Source organism: Nycticebus coucang, chromosome 18 (assembly GCF_027406575.1).
Source record: "Nycticebus coucang isolate mNycCou1 chromosome 18, mNycCou1.pri, whole genome shotgun sequence".
NCBI classification, from domain to species: Eukaryota; Metazoa; Chordata; class Mammalia; order Primates; family Lorisidae; genus Nycticebus; species Nycticebus coucang.
Window position 1 is genome coordinate 78,612,025 of NC_069797.1, and position 9,743 is coordinate 78,621,767.

Consider the following 9,743-nt stretch of genomic DNA (forward strand, 5'->3'; position numbering starts at 1 on the left):
GCTTCTCCGTGACGCTTCTCAGCTTTTGCTTCCTCACAACCAACTCAAGATCCCACAGCCACAGGGAACCTACCCACCTGGGGCCACATCCACTGGTCTCCCGCTTTCCATGCTGACCAGCCTTAGCTCTCTGTGCCACCTCTGTCCCTGCCCAGCTGCTCCTGTTCCTCCCACTCTCAGAAGGAGAGGCTCCAGCAACCCCCTTGGCTGCCCTGCCCACACTTGGGCCTAACTGCTGCCTCCTCTGCAGGACGTCAGTCCACCTGTCCCTCCTGCTACAGCTCCTCCTTGGCCCCACCGGCCTGAGGTCCCCACCACCACACCGTGAGGATAAAGCAGGCATGGCATGAAGGCCGCATCAACAGTGGTGTCCTGCGGCCCTGGTGAGAGCCTTGGGTGGCCTGGACAGGCCTCCCCTCTGCCAGGGCTTAGAAGGGACTCCCCATTCCCTGGGTCTCGGGAACTTGAGTTTACCTGTGTCATCAGTCAGTGTGATAACAGTGTCTGAAACCCCATGTGGTGTCACTTGTGGCAGGAACCCCGTCTCAGGTCAGCCCTCTCTATCACCAGCACGCCTTGAGGGAAGAGGCCAAGTGCAGGCACACTCTGCCCACCCGCTGGGCAGCCACAGCTTGAGGTAGGGACAGCAACTCTGAGGAAGCCAGGAGAGCGAAGAGTGAGAAGGGAGGGGCGGGAGGGAGAAGAGCGGAGGAGAAATGGGGCAGCAGAGGGAAAGAAGGGCGGGCAGGCGCTCTGCCTTTGGCTCCTCCAGTTAGCCCCGGCTGCTCTTTAGAACTGGGGGAGGGTCGGGTCTCACGGAGCTGAGGAAAAGCCCTTCAGAAATTGATTGCAGCTTCTAGTGTTTTTGTGTTTTGGTTCTTTTTTTATTTTTTGAGACCGTCTCACTCAGTGCTCTGGGTAGAGTGAGATGACATCATAGCTCGTAGCAACCTGTAATTCTTGGGCTTGAGCGATCCTCCTGCCTCAGCCTCCTGAGTAGCTGGGTCGACAGGCACATGCCAGAACACCCCACTAGTTTTATAGTCGGGGTCCCGCTATGGCTCACGCTGGTCTCCAACTCCTGACCTGAAGGGATCCACCGCCTTGGCCTGTCAGAAAGCAGGGGTGACAGGCAGGAGCCACCAGCCCTTAGTGTTCTTCCTGGAGCTCGGGCCTCCTGGGACTCCCCTGGCAGACCAGGCTTTATGTCCCCAAGATGGGGTGAGGCAATCCACATGCTCCACCCCTCAGCCTGCATGGACTCCCCATCCTCCAGGCCAACCCTGAGGCCCCTGAGACCTCTGCCCGTCCCCTGCCCCAGGTACTCACTGTCTCACACACAGACTGTGGGGCAGGAGTGCAGCACTGCTGTAACACATCTTGGTGCCCACTGTCCCTAGGAGTGCCCGCAGGGGATGCCACCTCAGCATCTTTCCAGGGTTCACACGCCAGCCACTACACAGCCAGCCCCTCCTGCCAGGCTCCTTGGAGCCTCAAGCGGCATCTAGACCCCTCCCCGGCCTGCCATCCCACCCTCGAGGGTCCGGGTCCCAGGAGCCACCCCAGCCCAGAGGCCCTCTCGGCTCCAGCTGTCCTGCAGCGCCACCTAGTGGCCATGGTGCCGCCAGTGCCTCCCTCGCCTGCCTACTCTGGCCCCAGTTTTCCCGCAGCTCCCAAAGGCTTCCAAAGATGTCGCCACTCTTTATTCCCTGCAACACTGGCCCCACTCTCCGGGTCCCTGAGAATCCCCAGCAAGCGCCATCTTCTGTGCCCGGGCCCTTCAGAGCAGCTCCCTCCCACTGCAGGGCTGACCCCTAAACCACTTCATCAGCACCCCAGTAGGTGTCCCAAGCAAGCCTGTCCCTCCAATACCCTTGTTTGCATCCTAGTATTTTCTAGCCCACACAACCCCAGGAATTTGCCTTGGTTCTTTTGTCATATTCCAGACTGTTCCTCTGGCTCCTGTATTCTCAGTTCCCTGCATCACTGCATCAGGAGCCGCTTGCTGACTCACTAGCATCCCAGGGGAAGGTCACAGCCCTCCTGCCCTGCCTGCACCCTGTTCCCCAGCAGCACACCTGTGATCACAGGTGCAGGGCAGTTGATGTCCAGTCTCCTGGCACAGCCAGCATCAGCAGCACCCAGACCTGCCATAGGGGGACGACAGGACAAAAAAGCACCTGTCTTGGGGAAGGTTTCTTCCCCCATGCCCAGCAGAGCCTGAAGGAAATTGCCAAACTCTCACCCACCTGTCCCCGAGGACTAGCTCCAGCCCAAGCATGGCTCCCAGGCTGGGTGGTAATTGGTCTTGGCTCCCCCATGGCCACAGTGGTTTGCCCTAAACTAGGACAACTGAAGTCCTTTTCTAGAAGGCCAAGCAAGGAAGCTGCCCCCTCCACTGACTGGCCTTCGTGCCCTAAGAAGAGCGGGCTGAGGTAGAGCCCAGTTTGCCAGACCGGCCCAGGTGGCTTTATACACTGGCCACCTTACCGGCCAGCTCCTGTACTCAGAAAGCCTGTGTCACTTCCAGGGGGGCGTCAGCAACCCCCCACCGCACCTAGAGGCTTGTGGCACTTAAGCATAGGGGACCTGTTGAATTATTGATGACTCACAAGGACCATGCTTTCGCATCAGTTAAAGGCCACCCTAAAGGTTCCCTCTTCACTGAAACCTTCCCTCATCACCCCCAGCCTCTAACTCTGCGTCAAGGTCATCGGTGGCAACTCAGCTCCAAGCCACCTCTTTACTGCCAGGTACCTGCCACTGTGGGATTCCAGGTTAATGTCCAGCAGTAGGACAGGGAAGGTGGAAGAGAAGCACTGTGGATTATGGGACCACCTGACTCCTCCTGAAAGCTGAGAAGCTCGCCATGTCCCCAAGACCCAGGGATGAGATTTCCTCACCATCATTCTTTCTATTCTTTAATGGTTTGGGAGGACCTCATTCTCCGTATTAAATACTTTCCTGCTTGAGATGCCGGTGGTGGGGGAGGGGTCTTGTTTTCCTGAATGAACCTTCAGCGAAACCCAGTCTGTAGCCAAAAATCATTTAAGGGAACAGATCCTCTAAGACAAAAGTCTAGCATTGATCTTACCATGGGATGCTCTCAGCTGGGCGGGGAGTCTCACAACAGTAGTCCCAGGACTTGGGCAAGTAGGAGGATCAAGTGAGGTCAGGAGGTCAAGGTGAGCTACAGTGACACCACTGTACTCCAAAATAAATAAAACACAGTGATGATCTCATCGTCGTGTTGTGGGTGGAGCCCCCTGCCCAATTCACACGTGGTAACCCCACTACCTCAGAACATGACCTTATTTAGAAATGGAGTCTTTACAGGTCTAATTAATTGAGATGAGGACAAATTGGGTGGGGAATTTCCTAATCCAATACTACTGGTGTCCTCATAAAAAGAGCAGATCTGACATGCACACACGTGGGGACACCATGTGAAGACAAAGGCAGAGGTCAAGGTGAAGTCTACACACCAAGAGACACCACATGTGACCCACAGTTCCCGGAGCTGGGGAGGTCCCGGCATGCTCTCCCTCAAGCCTCAGAGGGAGCCCGCCTCGCTGACAGCCCAGCCCAGACTCTGCCTCTGGTGCTGTTGTGGCCAGGGAGTAGACCCACACGATCTGTGATCGGGGAAGGCAGTCCAGGCGGTGATGCCTCTCTGTGACTGCCTGGAATGAAGTGTTTCCTGAAAGCCAGGTCAGGAGAGACCAAGAAGCAGCCATAAAACGTGGGGTGGGCTGGTGATTTCTGACAGCCCTGTAAAGTTACAGTTTTAAAATGACATACGGGGGCTTTAAATTCTCCATTCAAGTGAGAGTGAGGAAAGCAGAAAATATGTTGGCCACTGCAAAGGAAAATCTCATTTCTCTTAGCAAGATTGTTGTACCTGGAAACCATTCTGAGCCTTACCCCTGAGGGAACTGAGGTCACCTACGCTCAAGTCGGAGGGTGGGGGGCCTCTCCCTGCCTGGGTACCCTTGCTGCCTCCAGCCCTGGAGCTGGGTGAGATCCCAGCTGACTCCACAGAGACAAGGAGATTCTGTCGCACCCTCAAATGCCAAGATTTGCCTAATTCACATTGGAGAGCAGTGTGGAGTGGCTGCTCATGTCTGGCTCGTTCAGGCATTGGAGAGCGGCCAACAGGGGCTCTGCTCCACTTGCCACAGCAACCCAACCCCACAGCCCCTGGCAGAGATGCCAGAAACCTCCTGGTAGGACAGAGAAGAGCCCAAAGGCTCTGGAAGCCAGAAATGGTGAGGCCAAGGGGTCGGGTGCAGCCCACTTGGTGGGCCCTTATCATGTTCCCAGAGTGTGTCCCTTTACAGACACTGGGAAACATATCAGCCAGGAGCCTCTGCGCTCTTCAGGCCAGGGGTGATGGCAGGAGATGATGCCATCAAAAGAGGTCCCCACATTCCTCACAGGAGCCTGGAGCAGCAGGAGTACAGCCAGCGATGGGGCGGCCTGGCACCTGAGGGGCAGCAAGCCTGGAGCACTGATCAGGACAGAGGGGGCTGCGGGGGTCTCTGGCCTTGGTCTATTGGCCAAGTGCCATCAGAACTGGACCTTTTAAAGTTTATGTTGTTCATTAAAAAAAAATCCAGGTGTGTGACGCCACGGCACTCTACCGAGGGCAATAAAGTGAAACTCTGTCTCTACAAAAAAAAAAATCCAGGGCCGGATGAGGTGACTCATGCCTGTAATCCTAGCACTCTGGGAGGCCAAGGTGGGTGGATTACCTAAGTTCAGGAGTTCAAGACCAGCCTGAGCTAGAGCAAGACCTCACCTCTAAAAAAATAGCTGGGTATTGTGGTGGGTGCCTACAGTCCCAGCTACTTGGGAGGCTGAGGCAAGAGAATCACTTGAGCCCAAGAGTCTGAGGTTGTTGTGAGGTGTGTACCATGGCACTCTACTAGGGGACAAAGAAGTGAGACTCTGTCTCAAAAAAAACCAAAAAAACAGACTAACATGAAGCAGCTTAGTGGAGAGTCAGGACTTCTCCCCAGGGTCCCAGGACTCAGCAGAAGGGAGGATGGGCTTGTCCTGCTGGCCCCCAGGAAATGCTAAACATCGATGTGCTCACTGGTCCCCTTCAGCCTTCTCTAGGTAGCCAAAGCCTCTGCTCCAGGTGCCCGCTGCCATGCAACAGACCATCCTGGACAGTGGCTTTGAACAACAATGACTATTTCCTCAGCTCACAGCTCTGCAGCTGGGGCAGAATTCAGTGGGGAAGGCTCCTTGCTGCCCCGTGTGACATCAGCAGAGGGAGCTGGGCTGTGGGGACTAGAGTATTCCCTCCCCGGATGTGCCACCCAGTTGGTGGCAACTAGTGGTTCCTTTCCACCGGGGCCTCTCTGTGGGCTGCCTAGAGACTCCCCTGCCAGGGTGAGGGTCCCAAGAGGCACCAAACAGGAGCTGCACCATCTCCAGGACCTGGTCTCGGAAGTCACAAGCATCACCTCGGCTTGACTGAAGCGTCGCCAGGGTGCACTGTAGTCCATCACCTCCAAATCCACCCAGGCCCAGGCCCGCTTTGTGGGGACAGAGCAAAACCCGGGGCGATTCTCCTCCGCCAGCTCAGCGTCACGCTCCGTCAGCAGAGGGCGCTGGTGGTCGCAGCAAGGCCCCGCGGAGCCCGGAGAGTCCCTTCCCCACCAGCGCTGGCGGCTGACAGCGGCGGATCCGCACGTGGGAGGCTCCTGGTTGACTTTCCCACTCCGTGGGCTTCTGCGTGCAGACACCCCCAGTCTGCCGCGCTCCCCAGCAGGCCTCTCGGCCGCCTGTGGGGGCGCCCGCCGGAAAGCTCTGCCTGTGTGAGCCCTGGAGAGCTGTCATCCTCCCTGCAGGTGCTCCAGTGACAGTCACACTTCCTCTGCCAGAGCCTGGCCCAGCCTGTGGTGGAATATTTTCCCAGCTTCTCAGTTTCTTCCGTTGAGCTGCTTCATGTCAGATCTGAATTTTTTTTCTTTTTTTTGAGTCTCACTTTGTCGCCCTGGGTAGAGTGCTGTGCTGTCACAGCTCACAGCAACCTCAAACTCTTGGGTTTAAGCGATTCTCTTGCCTCAGCCTCCCAGGTAGCCGAGGCACCCACCACAACAATTGGCTATTTTTTGTTGCAGTTGTTTAGCTGGTGTGGGCCGGGTTTGAACCTGGCTCCCTCAGTGTCTGTGGCTGGTGTTGTAACCACTGTGCTACAGGCGCCGAGCCTGAATTTTTCTTTTTTTTATTGACACAGAGTCTCACTTTGTGACCCTGGGTAGAGTGCCCTGGTATCACAGCTCACAGCAACCTCTAATTCTGGGGCTCAAGCAATTCTCTTGCCTCAGCCTCCCAAGTATCTGGGACCACAACAGCCGGCTATTTGTTGTTGTTGTTGTTGTTGTTGTTGCTGTTGTTTAGCAGACCCAGGCCGGGTTCGAACTCACCAGCCCTGGTGTATGTGGCTAGGGCCCTTACTGAGCTTGGGGCGCCCAGCTGGATCTGAATTTTTTTTTTTTTTTTATTGAGACAAAGTCTCACTTTGTTGCCCTCGGTAGAGTGCTGTGGCATCATGGTTCACAGCAACCTCAAACTCTTGGGCTTAAACGAGTCTCTTGCCTCAGCCTCTCAAGTACACGCACCAACCACAATACCTGGCTATGTTTTTATCTGAGCAGGCCTGGGCTAGATTTGAATCCACCAGCCTTGGCAGCTCTGGTCCATGTGGCTGGCCCCCTACGGAGTTACGGGCACTGCCATCTGAATCTTTTTTAGTGGATCTAAGCTTCAGTGAACTGTCCATATTTGAGTGACTCTCCCTGTGTCCTAGTCACTACCTCCAGCCTTTGTCATCTTGTATCCTCCAGCACTCCCCGGGCCCCGTTTATAGTTAATCATCTTTTTCTGGTTTACTTCATGTTACATTTTCCTGTTCAAGTCTCCGGTGAGGTTTCTGTCTCTCAGTTGGAAACAGCAGTACAGAATCGGTGCAGGAGAGTCTTGGGGGCAGCCCTGTGGTGGATTTGGGGTCGTTCAGACTGTGACCTGGGCTTGAATGCACTGCTGACCTTCCTGCCAACGGGAAATGGCACTCATGTCCCTGGCACACAGCAGCAGCAGCCCTCCTCCTTAAGGACCACCACAGCCACCACGAGACTTACAGAGTCACATTCTGGGGTCAGGTACTCGGTGGAATGTGGAAAAAACAGCTTATGCCAGGAATTATGGGACTTCCCCATAAAAGACCAAATAGCAGACACCTGAGCCTTTGTAAGCCACTTATGGCAGCTGTCCTCCCAGCCCTTGACCTCCTCCTCCTCACTTTTGTCTTTCAGTGTTGTTAGCGTGTGTGTTTTACAACCCTTTAAAAATGTAAAAACCATTCTTAGCTCACAGGCATACAGAAAAATAGATGCCAGGCTGCATTTGGCCCACAGGCTGTAGTTTGCCATACTCTGGCTTGTGTACTACAAGAATTCAGAGATTTTTCAAATATATATTGGCAGAAATATATTGGAGTGCGTGTGAGAGTGGATTTGGGGGGGTGTCAGACTGAGGAAATTGAAACAGAACACGAGGGTGGTTGACATCCATAGCCAAGGTGCACTCACCAGCTGTGCAGATTCTGTCCAGCCCCTGTAGCTGGTACCACTGCAGATGGCTCCTCCCTCATGTGGCTGTCAGGCGTGGGCCGACAGTGGCTATAGCTAGTGTCTCTGGGATGGCGAGCTTCCCCAAATGATGTGAAAAAAGAACACAGGTGCAGGGAGAGGGACATTGGGCTGGGTGCACCAGTATGGTCTCTACACCCCCACCCCAGCCACGCCCCAGGGAAGCTCAGAAGACACCACTGTCACCAAGGCATGAGGAATTTGTAAGTGAAGGGAGTCCCTGCGGCCTGAAGAGTTCTCTCACTACTGTCCTTAGCAGGCCAAGTATGACCACAGGATGGGGTGCCCTGTTGAAAGGGGTCCCTGCTTTCACTGGGGTGATGGGATCCCACACTAGCAAAGCCCAAGAGGCCACAACCAACAGCCAACACCCAAGGCAGACCACGTCCCGGGGGCAGCAGGACACACTGGTTTCAGAATGCTGTGGCCTATAGCTTCTCCAACTAACCAGAGGGTCCCTGGAAACGAAGTAAATGTTCAGCCCATCAGCATGTGCCTAGCCCCATGCCACAGAAACAAAAGCCCAGGTCAAAAGCCGCAACAGCATGGCCTCTCATACCTGGAGCTGTGGATTGAGGGGCCAGGTCCCTGAAGCATGGTGGCCAGGAATACCAGAAAGCCACCTCCAGGCCTTCCCCAAAGGGACCTGCACCATTTGGTATGCAGTAAGGGAAGGAAATACTCAAGACCTCAGCAGTGACAAAGCACTGGCTTTAAATGGAAGCTCATTCCCCGGGACTCCAAGCACCCCCATGAGCCACCAGTCCAAGTGAGTCCATGGTGGTCAGTCAATGCTCAGGACAAGTCTGACTCACAGCAGGACCAACGAGCCCACACACCGTGGTTCCTTCCTAGTTCTGAAGCCATAACTGACCTGGGCAAACTCGGTAATGGGAGGCAGGGTAGGACGGACTCACAGCAGGACCAACGAGCCCACACACCGTGGTTCCTTCCCAGTTCTGAAGCCATAACTGACCTGGGCAAACTCGGTAATGGGAGGCAGGGTAGGACGGGCTCAGCAGGAACATCCTCTCCCTGCCACAACAGTGAATTCAAAGTGTACCACAGCTGGGGGTTGAGGTGGGCTGCAGAGATCAGGACCGCCATCAAAGAGGCAGAAGCGGTGATGCAGATCAAGCCCCCATCTAACTCCCCTGTGTGTTCTCCGTAGTGCTCAGATGGATTTTATGGAGTAACTGGGGATTATTGAAAATGTAATCAGTTGCAATAATCCCAAAAGTTGCTGTCTCACGAGGAGTATCTTTTTTTTTTTTAATTAATAGTTTATTTTACCAGGAGTATCTTTAATACAGCTGATGAGCACACTCCTGCACCTGGTCCACTGCTAGTGGATCAGCTGTTTTTCCCTCTATACCAATTTTCAAAGACCAGCAGAAGCCACTTGGTTTTACCTGGCCTGGCCAACAGTACACCTTGATAGCCCAGACTTGGGCCCTTGTCATGCTCCTGCTGGCCAGCAATGCCACAAATACCACACTGACCCATGATGACATGCTGACGGGATCCGAGGAGCAGAGAGTGACCAGCGATGAGACATGCAAACCAGAGGGCAGGAGGCAAACCCCACAAAAATTCAGGGGCCCCTCACCTCTGTGAAGGTTCTGGGGCCCAAAGATCTGAGGCAGGTGACACCCGTTCTCCTTTTTAGAAACAGTTTCTGGCTTGCTATTGGGTCTTGTAAAATCTGAACCACTAACTACAGGATTCCACACAGCCTGTGCATCATACCATGAGCCGGTGTTATGTGGCCCTCACAGCCATGAATCTCCCATCTACCATCAAGTGGAAATGGCACATAAGAGCCTGGGATCAACAGGTTTGTAGGCCCAGGGAAGGTACCTAGGCAGCTGGCTCAGATTTCAGTACCTTGTTCTGTCGATTGCTTCTCCTCTCCCAACCCACACCCGGGCCTTCCAACTGACAGAGGAAGGAAACCCCTGGGCCTGTCTGCAGGTCTGTGCAGCGTGCAGGTCCACAGGGCTGCAGCTATGCACCCACCAGATAGCTGCCCCTGAAATCTTCCCTCAGAGGACAGAACCTTGCACGGTGTGTTTGCTT